The sequence below is a fragment of the Cryptomeria japonica genome, chromosome 3 (assembly GCF_030272615.1).
Source record: "Cryptomeria japonica chromosome 3, Sugi_1.0, whole genome shotgun sequence".
NCBI classification, from domain to species: Eukaryota; Viridiplantae; Streptophyta; class Pinopsida; order Cupressales; family Cupressaceae; genus Cryptomeria; species Cryptomeria japonica.
The window spans coordinates 856,654,748-856,671,684 of NC_081407.1; the positions used below are offsets into that span (position 1 = coordinate 856,654,748).

A 16,937-nucleotide genomic window follows, 5' to 3' on the forward strand; every position below is an offset into this window, starting at 1 on the left:
AAATATGAGTGATTGAAATAGCAGTTGAAATTTGAATGGCATAGATTGCAATGGGAAAGGAAAAATAGTTGCTCAAATATTGGCATGAGGCACAATTGGAAGAGAAAGTTGTAGAAGTCAAGAAATTGACTGTTAATTTGGTACAAATGGCTGATTTAGCCAATCAAATGAGAAGTTGTTGCCTTCCTGTCTAGGTATATGCACTATACTTGCAAGAGAAATTTCTTTGTTTCCAAATTAGTCAATTATTAAATAATTTGCCAATTTCTCTTGTATCACCACGGTCATTTTTAATTGCATATTCCAAAGTTGATTCAGACACACAAGACCAAATGTGTGAGTTCTACCTATACAATCTAACTATTCCCTACAATGCCACATGGAATCCTTTATACTATGTGGGAGACCTACAACTCAAAGAACTCATATCCTATCTTAGGAATGAGAAAGAGTGAGGGGTACTCTATCAACAATATAAAGAAAGGGAAAATACACATCCATTAAAGATAAGAGCTGAGTGTGAGGAGCCAAATGAAATAGCAACGGAATGGTTCAGAATGGTTAATAAACAGGAAGTGATAGCAAAGCTTTATGAACTCAAAAGACAACATTATTAGAGGTTCATGACATTTATGTATGGGATAGTAAGAAAGAAGATCTTGGGGCATATTCAACATAGATGGATGAAATTACCCCAAGAAATTAAATGGAAAGAACCCCATTCTCTGTATAACTTCATTGCCCTAGAATTCAGAACTAAAATATACATAAGAGCTACAGAAGATAGAGGGATCACATGGTTGTCAATAAAGTTCCATCCTCCACTCCTTTACTCAAAGTTGTACTAGACAGGAAATCAGAATATTAATGCAAAGAAAGAATGGGAGCGTAGAGAAAAAATACTAAAGGTTAGAGGCTTCTACTCAAAATAAACCTTCGAAGCAACCCAGACTATAGATTATAGACTAGATGTTTTAGGTCTTACTCTTAAGGAATGGTTTTCTTGAGGACAAGAAAAGGGTAACGTTAGGGGGTGTGATGAGTCATGTTAATGACATGTGTTTATTTATTTATTTGCTACTACTTGCTACTTTGATTATTATCACTTGTTGTGTGTATGTGCGCGCGTGCACGTGTGCGCGCTACATTGATATGGATATGCAATGTGTTTTAATGAATGAAATATTGTTATATATTATGAATGATGATCTATGAAGGTTACTTCTATTGTTGGAACTAACATGTAGCAGAAAGCATGAGTTGGTTGTGGTCAATGTATCTTTGTGTCATCCACAACCAAAGAAGGTTGTAATGTCCCCATTTGGGATTTGCCTTAATTTAGCCCTAAGACATCAATTTTTTTTTAATAAAGTGAGAATTGTAATTAATAAACACAATTTTATCATAACTGAATACATCTCATTATAATATTTAATATATAATTTTAAGAATAGTTTAGAGGATAGAACTTATCTCGATAATTTTCACTGATTTGTATATTTTCAGATAAATGTCTTAATGTTATAAATCATTATTGCATTACTGCTCAACAGAGCTAATAGTTTAGAATAATAGATTCTTCAAAGTGATAGTTCTCACTCTCTACTTAATCTTCAGAGGCTATAAATGACTGAATTGCCCCAGTATACTCCTCCATCCTGAAAGTGTCCTTGGAATAACATTGGAAATGATGTATATAATTTGCCATTGCATATGCACCCACCTCTCTTCTATGTTGGCAGTTCAATTTTGTATTACCTTCCACATACTTGGCAAGTCACCCAATATGATATGCTATGGAGTGTTGCATTGAAATTCTCCCTCTTATATGATGTCTTTGGAAAGATAACTCCCCTGGTAAGAGACACATCCCAAGTCCTTAATATTAATCTTTCTTTATACAAATTACAATTATTAATCACACCTCTTTGTAATCTCCCCTACATATTGTAGTCTATATTGATATTACTACTAAATTCTACATAACAACATTATCATGCTTCATATATTAAGCATACATATTCAGCACATCCCCATGCATACCACCAAGAACAAAGATGCTACTACCTATAAATTAATAACAGTTCTAATCTGATCTACGGTGATGTCACTAGATGCTTTTGATTCCTTTTTATATCTCTCAATGTGAGAAAGAGGTCACACCTCTTCATCATATATTCCCTTTGGAAAGAGACACACCCTTTCACCATTTGCACCCTTTGAAAGAGTGTAACTCTTCATTATTTATGCCCTTTGAAAGGGACACAACCTTCCAAAATCAGATCTACACTTCTTAATTAAATCAATTCTGCATTTCTCATTTCCAAATTCTCCCCCTTCTCAAATGAGGTTCTCTTCTCCCTTTTATAAATTATGTTTGAGGGAGTACAACTTTTCCTTCCATGTCTTTTGACCGTTCATTAACTTAATAAATTTTTAATTATATTTAACTATATTGTTTTATATTTTTATTTAAATTTTATTTTTATTCTTTTGTATTTTAATATTATTATCATTACCTATTATTAAATTATATTTCAAAAGGGGGACATTACAAAGGTGGACCTTTGTCAATGCAAGGAAGCAGTGAATATGGAAAGAAGAACCATGGTCGAAGAGGAGTCACAATTGAAGAAGAGTCTAGAAGATAAAGCACCATGGAGTTGTGCATTGTTACTCTCAAAGTTAATGCAACAACCACATTCTCAATTATGTGTTACTACTTAATAAAAGAGTTTGTTCTGAAGAAAACTCATGTAGTGTTAATCCTTTGTTTTTGTTTCTCCTTTTGAAATAAGTCACTGCAGTGTTAGGGAGAAGCAACATCTATTTAGAGCTAGTTGTAAGATGTTAAAGATATAGTTTCTTTGAATGCCTTAAATAGTGAAAGTGTTATTGCACTCGAGATCTTTTTTTTCCTTATTGTTTTTGAATAGGGGAAAATAGGTTTTAAGAGTACTAGAAACCCCATACAATAGGTTTTGAAGGTACCCAAAACCCACTAGATTTTACCAGGATCTAGAACCCAACAAAGTAGGATGTGCAAAGATATACACAATAAAAACCATAGCCAAAAAAAAAGCACAACTGACTCTATAGCTTCCAAAAAAAGCAAAATGAAGTTGCTAAAAAGAATAGACATAGAAAACCAGCAGGCCTACCAGATAAAGAAAGGGTAGAAACCCCAAAGAGACAAGTTTCCTGAGAAGCTATAGGGAACCCAAAACAAACAAATCACAACTTCCCACAAGGGTTAAGACAACCCCCGCACTTAGGATTTCCCTTTGGGACCCTTCATGTAGGATCGAAGGGTCATGTCAATAGAAGGCGAGGACCTCTTAGACCGTTTACCTTTAACCGGTATCCAGCCATCTTCAACTTTAGTAGCCTCATCTTGCCACTCCAATGAATTCAATGCAGGAAAATTAGCAGCTGAGGGATAGCCAACAATCAATGAAGCTCCAATAGGCATAGCAGGAATTGGGTCAGAAACACCCTTGGAAACAACAACAATCACATGGACCACTCCAGGAACCTCCCTAGACACATGAACAACACCCTCAAGCCTATCAAAACTAGCAACAGGGGCAGATCCAACAACATTTGACAACTCTAAACCATCGATTGGCTCCAAATGAACCATCTCACCATTCACATTAGTGGTAGGAGGATCATCTTCAACCATATTTTTAGAAGAAATATCAGGCCCTGTACCCATCTAAGAAGAGCCCTTTAACACCATGTAATGATGGGAGAAAACCCCAGTCCACCAAGATGAGGGCTTCTTTGCTTTAACTTTGTGTAAATCACATTTAGCTGCTACATAACCTGTCTTGAAGAACCTTCTACATCTAAAGGGAATGCCTTCATAATCCACAGGTTGGATCCAGAAACCCTTGGGAGTCGATAGTTTAATCTCCTCAGGAAACCCCTTAGAAGAATCAATGTCCACAAAGATACGAGCATAGGTAGAATGAAGGATATCAAAAGACTTGACATCTACCATCAAAAAATCTCCCAAAGCATCCCCCACAACCTCAAGAAGTGGATCCACCCAAAAGTGAAGAGGGAGGTTAGGAAGTCTAACCCAGATTGGTATCTTACAAAAGGATTCAGACAAAGGAACGAAGTCCTCATGCCAAGGTTTAATCATCAAAGGGTAACGATTCTCCCGAATAAAAAAATGACCACACAGAATAATCTGTCAGCTGCTTTTTCAAACTTAGCAACAAAGAAACCCTTGGCCAAAGGGAAAATCTGCACCGAGTCTAAAATAAGGGGCTCCCAATGCTTAGAGACCCAATCACGAAGCCTTGGAAGACTAGGCCAAAAGCCTTTAAATCGACAGATAACCCCATGAGAAGATAGATCAAAGGCCACTTGATCTATTTCATTAATCATTTCATCATCCAAGTTAATAGAAATGGAGTGACAAATAGGGAACGACTGAGTCTCCTTACCCAATCAATCCGCATATAAACTCTTAGCAACCCCACTAACAACACGATTTGCATCCAAAATCCAAGAATATGCAGCAACAACACCACCATCAATTGCAAGGCATGATGACACATCACCTAGCGTAGGACCAAGGACAACGCATGCCGAAGGGCAACCTCCAGAACCAGGGATATAGATTGTGTTATAAGCAATGTACTTTTGCAATTTCAATTGAATATATGATGCAGACAATATAGATTGTGTTCTTCATGAGAACTTAAGCATAATCATTGTTTGGTTTTAAGCATGAGTTAACAATGATAGATGATTATTGTTTTAAAAGTTTTTAAGTATATTGTAGTTCCTCACAGAGACTACATTCCTCAAGCAAGGACTACTTGAGGTAATATGAGCCTCCCTTTTCTTTTATGTTGTTCAGTTTCTTGAATGCAATAACTAAGTTATAAATTTTTCTTTGTTATTTCATGTTCATTAATATCGTTGTAGTTAAGAGTCTAGTTGCAACCAACTTCTAGTTAGCTATATTAATAGCTGTACTCGTAACCACTACTGTGCCACTCTTAGAGTCACCCACAACAACTACTATATTAGTTAGTTTCTTGTTCAAGCATTGTTTATGTTTTCAATGATTGCATGTGCTCTTTTCATGCGCTGATATGAAGCTTAGGAATCTTATGCTACACATATAGTGCCAATGCCAGCTTTGAAGAAACGTCCCTGGAAGATAATTAAATGAGCCTTCACTTAGGACATAAGGTTAACCCATTAAACACTTCAACTAGGTTGTGTGTATAAAATATTGCACCAACTTAATGGATAGAGTAGAGATTGGTCAAAGAGACTTAATGGATATAGTGGATATTGGTCAAAGAGGGAGAGAGGGAGAGAGAGAGAGAGAGAAAGGGGTAAGGAGGGATGGGGAGATAGGGAGGGAGAGGAATAAAGGGAGGGAGAGAACTATGGACATGGGGATGGAGAATTCATGAGAGAGAAGGGGGGGGAGAGACCTAGCGGAAGAGATATAAGGGAGAGAGAGAATATGAACAATTAGTTGAGGGAGAGGTAGTGAGGTAAAGAGGGAGGGAGATAGAGAGCTAGATATGGGAAGAGAGAGGTTTGGAGGGATATGCAACAATAGAGAGAATGGACAAAATAAATAAGAGAGGGAGAGAGAATTCAATCCATAGTTTGGGGGAGAAAGAGAGAAATACAAAGAAATATTTTCAATGTAAAGCTTTTGGTGTGCACCATATTTGGTGCATGTCAAATGTAAAATTTGTATTTTTTAAATTTGGTGCATGCCATATTTGGCACACACCAAATGGCTTTCTTTGAGAAGCACCAAAGGCTTGGATCTTACTTGGGCATCCAACCCAAAGGATTGGACGACCATTTCAAGCCCAAGACTTTTTTTTTTAAAACATATAAATTTTTTTCATATTTTCATTTGTACTCTCCATCAGGTTTGCACATGTTTCAATGCTAATAAAAAAAGATTGAAATCATCTTAAGCTCTCTCTTAGCTATCTAACCATATAATTATTTTCAAATTTTGATTATGTTAAGGTTTTCAACTCTATTTTTTTTGTTATAGTCTTTTTTTTTGGTCAAAAACCAGCATCTACTATATTGGGCATAGTTTTTTAATCATTCATCGGATTTTGAAACAAATTACAATGTTAGAAACTAGACTCCATTCTACACATTTTTTTAAAAAATGATTTTCATTTAGTTTTCAAAAAAATTAGGGACCCGCACACTCAAATTTCTATTTTTCAAGATGTGTCCACTTCAAAAATTTGTAAAAACTCATATATTCATATAAAAAATCATTCAAAAAATTTGGCATAAACTACATGGTGTTAGCTAGTGAGTGATTTTCAAAATTCTAGAAAAAAAAGTTAATATTTTAGGGATACAACATTTGGTGTTATGTTATGTTTTTCTGATAAAACCAGGACCAATAAATGTGGTACCCCTTTTTGGAACCCTTAAACTCCATTATTTTCAAAACAAATTAGTATTTAAGAAAGCAGATTCAAAGCACTTCAACTCTTATTCTCGTTGCATCTTCAAATTTTGAGTGTGTCTATCTTTAGTTTCTCATCAAAGTTTATACTTTGTTGGTTTTAGAAACAAAAAAAAAGAAGTAGCAACTTAAGACCCCCTTTTGGTCCCCCATCTTGGTACACTTACCCATAAAATAGGTGGTAATAAGAGAGTTTGATTTACATTGAAAGACACTTTGGTTTACAACATTAATGAAAAAACAAATTCAATTTATTTAATGTCTTAATGATATATGTTGATATATGATCTAAGTTGTGTACCTTCTTAATATCTTATTACTTGTTGCTTAAGTAGGCCTTCATTGTCGCTTACATAATTTTAAGTCCTTTACAAAATTAATACATTATCTCTTAATTATCAAAGACATTATGTTCTCATTATCTATCATAATATATTTAAGTGTTATGGGAATAAAAATCTATAGGATTTTATGTATCAATTTTTAAGATCAAACTTTATAATTCTAATCATGTTTATTGAATAAAACTATGTACAAATTTTTTAATAAACATTTAGAAAGTTTTTGTATAAATATTTTTTTATTGAAAAAATGCATATATTAAATATTGTTTCAATTTTTAAGAAATGCTTTATCAACATTTAACATGATATATGGATCCATATCAAAATGTTTTATATCAACATTTAACACGATATATGGATCCATATCAAAATATTTTATATCAACATTTAACATAATATGGATTCATATCATGTTTAATGTTGATAACAAAATTTATGTACAATTTTATTCCAAAAACATGATATAGATCACAAAAATGTGATATGAAATATTGATACAAAAACTCCTACACAATTTCATCTAAATATGTTTGAACATTCCATCAACTCTTTTTTTTAACAATTTTTATCCAATTTAAATAAAAAATTATTTATCTTTATCAATGAAAGTTGAAAACTCAAAGGTCCAAAAAAAACTTGGATCTTTGAGAGAAGTATTGCCTTTTTATGCTTTATCTTTCTTCAATATCAAGTTAAAGCTTTAAATTTTGAATACTTTACCTGATATAAAGATTTGAAATTTAAAAAAAAAAATCATCAATTCTTAAAAGTATATATTCAATGTGTTTTCTAATCTAGTTTTTTGCTAGCATATCTATGTAAGAAATCAATGGATGAAAAAAAAAAACTATTATAAGTTCATATGCCAACTTATGGGCTCACTAGATTTGTCTAAAATAAAGAGCATTCTACTTAATTCTACAAAAAAAATGCTCTTGAAGATAAGAATGATGGCTTAAACCATAAGAAATTCAAAACAATGTTGCACCATATTTGGTATATTTGTTACCTTTTTCAACTGACCAATAGAATAATATTTACTATATTGAAATCAAAATGCCATGACAAAATACATAACACATGTATTCCATAACAAACTATATGCAGCATTGCTCCATTTTAATATTTTGTCATCCATCCCACAAAGGAAAAAATACCACCTATTAACTTATTCGACTATTCTGTAATACAAAAGGTATAACACATATCTGGAAGGAAGGAAAAAACATCTCACCCCTCCCATCTTCTAAGTAATTCAAATTATAATAAGTTTGTAGCAACAAGATGGAGGGGAAATTGCATAGTCTACCTAAGTCACCACACAACATACCTTTTTCATATCTCTCCCACTTCACAAGAGGGGAATTTCAACCAATTTATTTGTTTGTCATCATAATAGCAAACAAGATTTTGTTGTAGGGGATGAATTTATCTTCAATCCATTGGAAATGTCCATCATCATTTAATTAATATTATAAATATTCTAACCCAAACCATGAAAATGCTCTAGATGATAGTTTTAAAAAGGCTCTCCCTTGATTGCAACTCCCTTAATGACATCATGTAGTAAATAAGTTCTTACCATTATAGATAACAATGATGAGGGCTGAAAACAATGTTGGTCTGGGCGATGGCATGCGGCCGAGCTCGGGCTTCACGGCCATAGCTCGCGCATTGTGATCGGCTCTGGTGCAGCTGAGGAGGGAGTTGCAGGTGTCGGGGGTTTGGCAGGGGTGGAAGTGTTGGGCGGGGAGCAGAAGCCGTGGGGAGGGTCTCGGGGCTGTGGGGTGAGGCAGAGGCTACGCGGGGGCAGAGCTTTGGCGGCGTGGGGGTGGTGTTGAAGCGGTGCAGGGGTGGGGTTTAGGTGGCCTACGGGTGGGGATCTGGATAGGGGTGGCTCGTGGGTCTCAGGATCCGAGCCACTTTGAAACAGTTGGTTGGGGTGTGGTTTTTTAACATCCTTTTCCTTTTTGTCATTGCGATGTCAAGTTTTGGGAGTGAGGCCTCATAGGTGGCACCTACTTTGGATTTTTGTGCAGCGGTGGGATCAAAACCCCCACCTCAGGGTATGAAGACCTTTAACAATAATATGTATGCATCAGATTCTGGGCTGGGGAGTGGTGCAAATTTGTGCATGATGAAGATTAATGGCTGTCTGGAGAGATGTAGCGAGCAACCAAAGTTACTTATCCCTCTAGAGCTGATAGCAGAAGATATTGAGTATTTTTCAAAACACTCATTGTACTGCAAGTTTTTAGGAATGAGGGTTTCCTTGCAGTTTTTGGAAAACTGAGCGCGGAGGACGTGGGCACCAGAAGGGGAAATGGAAATCATGTTGTTAGCCAATAACTACTTCATGGTTACTTTCAATTGCATGGAGGATCGCAATAGGATCTTTGAAGGGGGCCCGTATTTTTACAACCAGGTGGGATTATTCATCAAGCCTTGGCATGCAGGGTTTAATCCCGTTGAGGAGCTACCAAATCGGGTTCCAATGTGGGTTCAGTTACCTCGTTTTCCAGTGGAATGTTGCCGGGAGGATGTGCTGCGGATGCTTGCCGCTCTACTTGGGAGGCCTGTGGGCTCATCAACACAAACCCTTGGGAGAAAGGTAATGACCTATGCTATCATCTGTGTTGAAATCAATCTTAGCAAGCCTTTGCCAGATGCTATAGATATGAGCGCAGGCTCTTATTCTTGGGTTCAGCAATTAGATTACGAGACTCTACCTTTCCGATGTCAGCTATGTCATGAGTATGGTCATCTGCAACGTAAATGTACTAGATATAAGCCAGTTGCATGCCAACCTCAGCAGTCTGACCCGAGCCTAGATAGGGTTGAGAAGGGGAAAGCTCTCATGATGGTCGAGGGTGAGGGTGCTGATGGGTTTGTCCCAGTTAAGACAAAGAATAGGAACCGAGGACAGAAGAGGCCATTATAGGAGCATCAAGAGGGAGACTCATTCAACAGATTTGAAGTTTTGGATGACCTTGGCCATCAAGAAGTAAACCTGAGGTTTACCCCTTTGGATCAAGGTGCTTTAGGGGGGGCTCCTAAAAGAGTAATTGAGAATCCTTCCCAAGACTTGCTTGTGGCTGGAAGTCAGCAGATGGAGATGGATCAACCTGTAGTGGCTCAGTTGGAAATCTCTCCAGGCCTTGAGGTGATCTTGATTGCGGGGGAGGGGTCTCCACTAGCTCTGAATATGGAACCGGTTGGAGCTAGAAGTAATAAGCCCTATGTTCACTTGGGGCTGCATCAGAAGGATATTAAGAAAAGTGCTTCAGAGAAGAGTTCAAAGGTGGGCAGAAAGAAAGATCTGGAGAAGATCAAATTGATGGGGGAGAACCTGGTTGAGTTAGGGTCAGTGAAGACTTTGGATACTCACTTTTCCAACACTCCTAAATGATTGTGCTTTCATGGAATGTGACGGGCTTGAACAGTGGCCCTAGACAAAAATTTGTTCGGGATTTGATTAGGAATCATTCTCCTGATGCCCTATTTCTGCAAGAAACTAAACTTTCAGTGGAAAGTATGATGGGTCAGGTGCCTAAGCTATGGGGGCGAGGTGAGGGTCAATGTGTTGGGGCAGATGGTGCTTCTGGAGGTGTGGCCTGCCTTTAGAACCCATTAAGAGTTTGCCCGGTCTGGTGGGTTGCATCCAGATCCTCGATATCCGGAGTTATGTCTAGTCTGGAGACTGGGGAACTTATCTTTTTTTCTAACATCTATGCCCCTACAGACTATCAGTGTAAGCAAAACTTATGGGCCCATATTTCAAGTGTGCGAAGATTGGCCCCCTTTCACCTCTAGATTATGGCAAGAGATTTTAATGCAATCCTCGAGTTGAGTGAAAAGAAGGGGGGGTTATGAGGTTGGAACCCTCTTCCTACCTATTTCAGGATAATATAGCTTTGTTGCACCTTGTTGACATTAAGCCTGGAAATGGGTTGTTCACTTGGAACAATAGGAGGGTGGGATATTTTTGGATAACAAAGAGGTTGGATCGCTTTTTGGTCTCTAATTTTTGGATTGGGGGGGATTGGTCCACTAGCTCTGAGATTCTGGACTAGAGAGGGTCAGATCATTGGCCCATCAAGTTGGTGTCTTCTTCAGCTCGGGTTGCTCTCTCACCTTCTTTCAAATTCCAACTTATGTGGCTTTGAAATCCTACCTTGCAAGATTTGGTAGCGGGGTGGTGAAGGAAAGGGAGGTCGGCCTTTGGCACAGCTATGTACTCTTTTGCCAAGCAGGTGCAATTTGTTAAGCTTCAACTTAAGCAGTGGAACTATCAGGGGTTCGGGAACATCTTTCATGCTAAGGAAGCTGCTCAGAGTAGGTTGAATGGGATCACCAGTGAAATCAGAGAGCATGGGTTGTTCGAGGACTTGCTTAGGGAGGAGGACAGGGCTCTCAAGGTGGTGGAGGAATGGGAGCTTTGGGAAGAAATTTATTGGAAGCAGAGATCTCGTATTGATTGGCTGAAGGAGGGGGACAAGAACACTGCTTTCTTCTTCAACTCAGTGAAAGTGAGAAGACATGGAAACTCCATCCCTATTCTGGTTAACGATAGAGGCGAGCAGTGCCTATCCCTGCAAGAGATTTCAAGGGAGTCGCTTCATTTTTTCTAGACCCTCTTCAGGGAGGACTCACAGAGGGACGTGGTGGTGGAGAATCAGGTTCTTGCTTGCGTTCCCTCTTTGGTCACAGGGGAGATGAATGAGAAGCTTTTGTGTCCTATTTGATGGAAGAGCTGGAAAGGGTTGTCTTTCACATGAGGAAAGGAAAAGCTCCTGGACCAGATGGGTTCCCAGTTGAATTCTTCCCAGAATTCTGGGATATTATCAAAGTTGATCTATTGGAGGTTGTCTAGTAGTCTCAAAGAAATAAGCAGATGTTGAGGGCGTTGAATGCAACCTTCATTGCTCTTATCCCCAAATGTGAGGGGGCTGACCGATTAGGCCAATTCCAACCTATCTCCCTCTGCAATGTGATGTATAAGATCATATCTAAAGTGATTGTGGATAGATTGAAGCATTGTTTGGGGAATGTTATCTCTGAGGAGCAGAGTGGTTTTGTGGAAGGGCGACAAATTTTGGATGGTGTGGTTATTGCTACAGAAACCATTCACTCTATGGCATCATCCAAGGAAAAAGCTATGTTCATCAAGATGGATATGGCTAAAGTGTATGATAGAGTTTGGTGGTCCTTTCTTTAGAAGATCCTCAGGGCTTTTGGTTTTACTGATGAGTGGGTCCAATGGGTTATGAGTTGTGTTAGGTCGACCTCATTCTTAGTGCTTATCAATGGTGACCATACAGAGTTATTTGGGGCTTCTAGGGATCTTCGCCAAGGGGACCCCTTATCCCCATATTTATTCATTCTTATGGCTGAGGGTCTGGGAAGGCTGATTAAGCGTAATGTGGGGCTAGGTGTTATTTAGGGATGGAATTGGGGTAATGAATTGCAACAGCAATCTCACTTGCAGTTCGTGGATGATACAGCCCTGATGGGGCTGGCTCAGATCAGGGAAGCTACTAATCTGCGTAAGGCCTTGGATGTTTATCTTACGGCCTCGGGCCAGTTGATCAATGAGGATAAATCTTCAATCCTATTCTTCAACACTCCTGATGCCATCCAAAGAAGGGTTGCCCTTATCTTGAGATTCCAAGTTGGTGCTGCTCCCTTGATTTATTTGGGTATTCCTATCTCTCCTGGCAACCCTCCTAGGGAGACTTGGCAGGGTTTCTTGGATAAGTTTCAATCGAAGGTTGAACATTGGACTCATAGATGGCTATCCTTTGCTGGAAGGGTTCAGTTGATTCAGTCGGTGGTTTAGGCTCTTCCAATTTACCATTGTATGCTTCATGTGGTGCCTAAGTGGTTCCTGAAGGAACTGGATTCTCTGGCTAGGCAATTTTTATGGGCAGACAATCTCTCCACTTCCAAATGGAGTCTGGTCAATTGGGATTTGGTGTGTAGCTCGAAGCAGGCAGGGGGGCTTGGTTTAAGGTAGTCAGTTCTTTTTGGGGAAGCATTGGTGGCTAAACTTTACTGGAGGTGGTGTGTGGAGCAGGATCGAGGGTGGGCCAGGATTCTGGCTAACAAGTATATACAAAGGATCCCGAGGGAGGATATCCCTAGGTATCCGCTGGAGGGATAGGGCTCTTCGATCTGGAATACTCTCAAAAGGGGGGCCTCTCTCATTGAGGATGGACTCTTTTGGATATGCAGAAGGGGGGAAGAGGCCCTTTTTTGGTATGACTCTTGGGATGGTTATCCTCCCATTCTAGACCAGTTCCCTAACCTTGGGAATCTTTGCCTGAGGTTTTTGGAGGCGGGATGGTCTAGGGTGAGTGACTTTAATGTTACTTATAGGTGTGGTCGGCTGGAGATGGAGTGGTGGAAGGTGCCTTCTGAGTGGCCGGTTGTTGAGATGGAGGAAGAGTGCGTTGAGCTGCAGGGCATTTTGGTGAGTAGACATTGTAGCTCCATTAAGAGTAGGGATGGGCTGGCTTGGCTTCCAAATCCTAAGGGAATTTATACTATGGCTAGTGGCTACCGGGAACTGGTGAAACAAAGATTAGAGGGAAGAGAGGTGGTCTGGTGGAAACAGGTGTGGAATAAGGTCTCTTGGCTGAAGTGTAGTTGTTTTGCTTGGACTTTGGCTTGGAATAGATGTCTAACTTGGGATAATATCCATAGGCGGGGATTTCTAGGACCTTCTATTTGTGCTTTGTGTGGTTATGGGGAAGAAGATTCCTCACATTTGTTCTATAGATGTCCCTTCTCTCAGCTTATTTGGCATTACTGGTGGGGGACATGGAAGCATCCTTGTGTCCACGTAGATTCTCTGGTTGAGTTCTGGAACAGGTTGGGAAGACCTCCTATCCTATCCCCCTTCCTCTAGACTGTCTGGTATATTGGGCCCATCTTCATTCTGTGGCAGATATGGCTTGAGAGGAACAGGAGGATCTTTCGGGAGGATAGATTATTTGCTCAACAAGTTTGGAATAGGATCATTGCTATGGTTCGGGAGATAGTGGAAGCTAAATGTGAGGTGAATTTTCCACTGAGTAGAGAGGAGACTGATTTGGTGAGTAGGCTTGGTCTGCAGGAGATGTCTTCTGGTTCAGCGTGTGTCGGGAGAGGTAGAGGGGCTACAAAGAAGGTGCAAAGGGTGGGAAGGTGGATTCCACCCTCGGAGGGGATTCTCAAGATTAATACTGATGGTTCTTCAAGGGGGAACCCAGGCCCGGCTGGAGTTGGTGGTGTTGGCAGGAACAGCAGGGGGGAGGTTGTGTTCTGCTTTTCTGTGCACAGAGGGTGGCAGTCCAATAACGTTATGGAGGGATGGGCGATTCTCTATGCACTAGAGAGGGCTTGGGAGAGGGGTAAAAGGAAAGTGATTTATGAATCAGACTCACAAGTGGTTGTTAATTTGTTGAATGATCAGAAGCTTAGCGGGATTCAGTGGCAGTTGGCTGGGATTGTCCAGCAGATTCTCCAATTTAGTACTTTAATGGAACAGGTGTCTTTCATCCACATCCCTCGGGAGTGGAATAGAGCTACAGATTGCTTGGCCAAATGGGCGTCGGATCATGATAGTGATTGGAAAGTTGATGGTTGGGAGCTTCTTTCCGAGGAATACAGTCAGGACCTGCAAAAGATTCTTACGGAGGACAGGGATGGTTTTGAAGTTGGTTAAGATGGGGCTGGTCTTGTGGCCTCGGGCTGGGCCCTCTAGGCTCTGACTCTCTGTGTAATTCTTATGATTTTATGTCAATAAAGTGTTTACCCCTTTATTCAAAAAAAATAAAAATAATGATGCACAATTCAAGGACTATGGTACATCAAACATGTTTCTTCTACCAATGGAATGACTAGGATCCAAAAGAAAAAAAATTATGGACTCTAAAACAACCATGTACATGGCCTATGCATGTCTTTATCTAGCTCCTAGATACATAAAATTCACAATTGTAGGTCAAGATTCATAATCACCTCAAGATAGTGAAATTATCGATCATGTTTTCCCCTCCTCTTTTTTCTTCCACTGTATTTCTCCAATTCTTGTCTTACCTATATTTTTAGACCTCCTATCTTTCCCTTTTCCATATTAAAATTCAAAACCATTAACCTTGGAGAAAAGGAAAAAACCACCACCCCTAATAGTGCATACAAAGTCTAGAGATGCCAATATTTTTTTTATATGACCTATAATAAAACCATAGTAAAAGTTACTAAAAGTATAGAGACAAAATCCCTATGAACTTGTAGAATCACTACAGATTTAACTTTCATCTAGACAAATAAATTACAACAAACTATAAGTAGGTACTAGCCACTATGTGACACTTTATTTTCCTAATAGTTCAAAAAAATTATTTTAATATTGAAATTGTGAGAATGGTAATAGTATTTATATTTGTGATATGTTATTAGCTTATGTGGAACGATTTGACAATTTTTTCTTACTGCGTGACTATTCTATGTTTGTTGTATTTATTTGAAATATTCAATCATATCAATTTACTTTTCTCTCTTTATAGAATTTTAATACTTGTAATGTTTTCCTTACATATTTAGTATAGATAATAAATATTAACAAAGATATTCTTCCTCTATTCACCATAAATAATGTCTACATGAGGTAAGAAGTCCACCATATGAATATTACAAATACCCACTAAAGTGTTATTTCCCCTTAACCCCACACATTTAGAAATTTGGGCCACTTTAGTGCCTGATAAAAGTTAGATAGAATACTTACGATTGTAGACGTATAAAAATGACCACTTTCCTAAATGAATATTTAATGTTCATTTTATTCTCATTCCTCTATTTAGTTAGATCTAATTTAATTAAATTATCTACATTCCTCTATTTGATTAAATAAATGATTCAATTTATTTATTTAAATTCACCTAAACCTTTCATGTCATTTAATTGAATAAATCATTTTATTTAATTAAATCCCTTCTATCTCCTTTTGATTAAATTTACATTTAATTAAATTATTCACTTCAAATAAATAAATCTAATCTATTTAAATCTCTCACTTGCATCTATTTTGTTGAAATAAAACAATTGATTTTAATTAAAATTACCCTCCATCCACTTGCATTCTCCTACATCTCCCACTTGTCTCCCAACCTCTTTCTAAATTCTTCTAGAACCTATCTAATCCCAATCAATTAGCCTAAACCTTTCAATCATTCATTTTCCCTAAATTTGGGGATGTCACTTCTCAAATTTGGAGGAAAGCCTTCCAAAAGCAATAAAGCCTTTATGTCTTCAACAAGCTAACTTGTTGAGTTCCCCCAAATTTGGAAGGACTCTTACAAATTTGTCCCCAAAGTCTTCCAAACCATTAATGGTTAACTAACCCTCTTGGCATGGTTAGAGACTTTTTGCCTAACTCAACCTTCATCTAACCCAATAAAACTTGTTAATAATATTATCCTTATCATCCTTATTAATAATAATAATATTATTATTACTATTATTAATATTATTATTATTACTATTATTCTTAATATTACTTTTATGAGTTAAAAATGATAAATTAAATAAGGTCAAAATTTTAAATAAAAATGAGTATTAAGTGGTGACTCGCATGTGAGGTCATAATTTACTTGGAAATTATTTATTTCCTCAATATTCTAATTGAGCACATGGTGTAGGAGAAATAAGAAGATTCTTTAAAAAAAAAAAATCAAAATATTAAGGAAGAAATATTATATTTAGCAAATATATGACATGGGAGTTACAAATTATTCTATGACAAGAATAATTCTATTCATGGCTTTTTTATGACAAAGGAGTTATGAAATTCATATTTGATAAAATGGAGGAAAATTCAAATTTTGATTTTTAATGCATGGTCAAATGTAACCACCACTATGACAACAATCATTTTGCATGAATTTAATTTAAAAATTACTTATTTTCTCAATATGTTATTTAGCACATGTTGAAGGAGGAAATGAGAAGGTTCTAGAAGAGAATCTCAAATTCAAATTTTTGCATGTAACCCCCACTATGACAATAGTCATTTTTGCATGGGATTATTTCAAGAAAAGAATCTCAAAACCAATTAA

At 37.8% G+C, this 16,937-nt stretch overlaps 1 pseudogene; it reads right to left on the bottom strand.

Annotated features, from left to right (window-relative positions):
• Nucleotides 1–3,718, bottom strand: part of LOC131066649 (transcription termination factor MTEF18, mitochondrial-like) — a 33,610-nt pseudogene extending 29,892 nt beyond the window's left edge.
• Between the last annotated feature and the right edge of the window lie 13,219 nt (nt 3,719–16,937).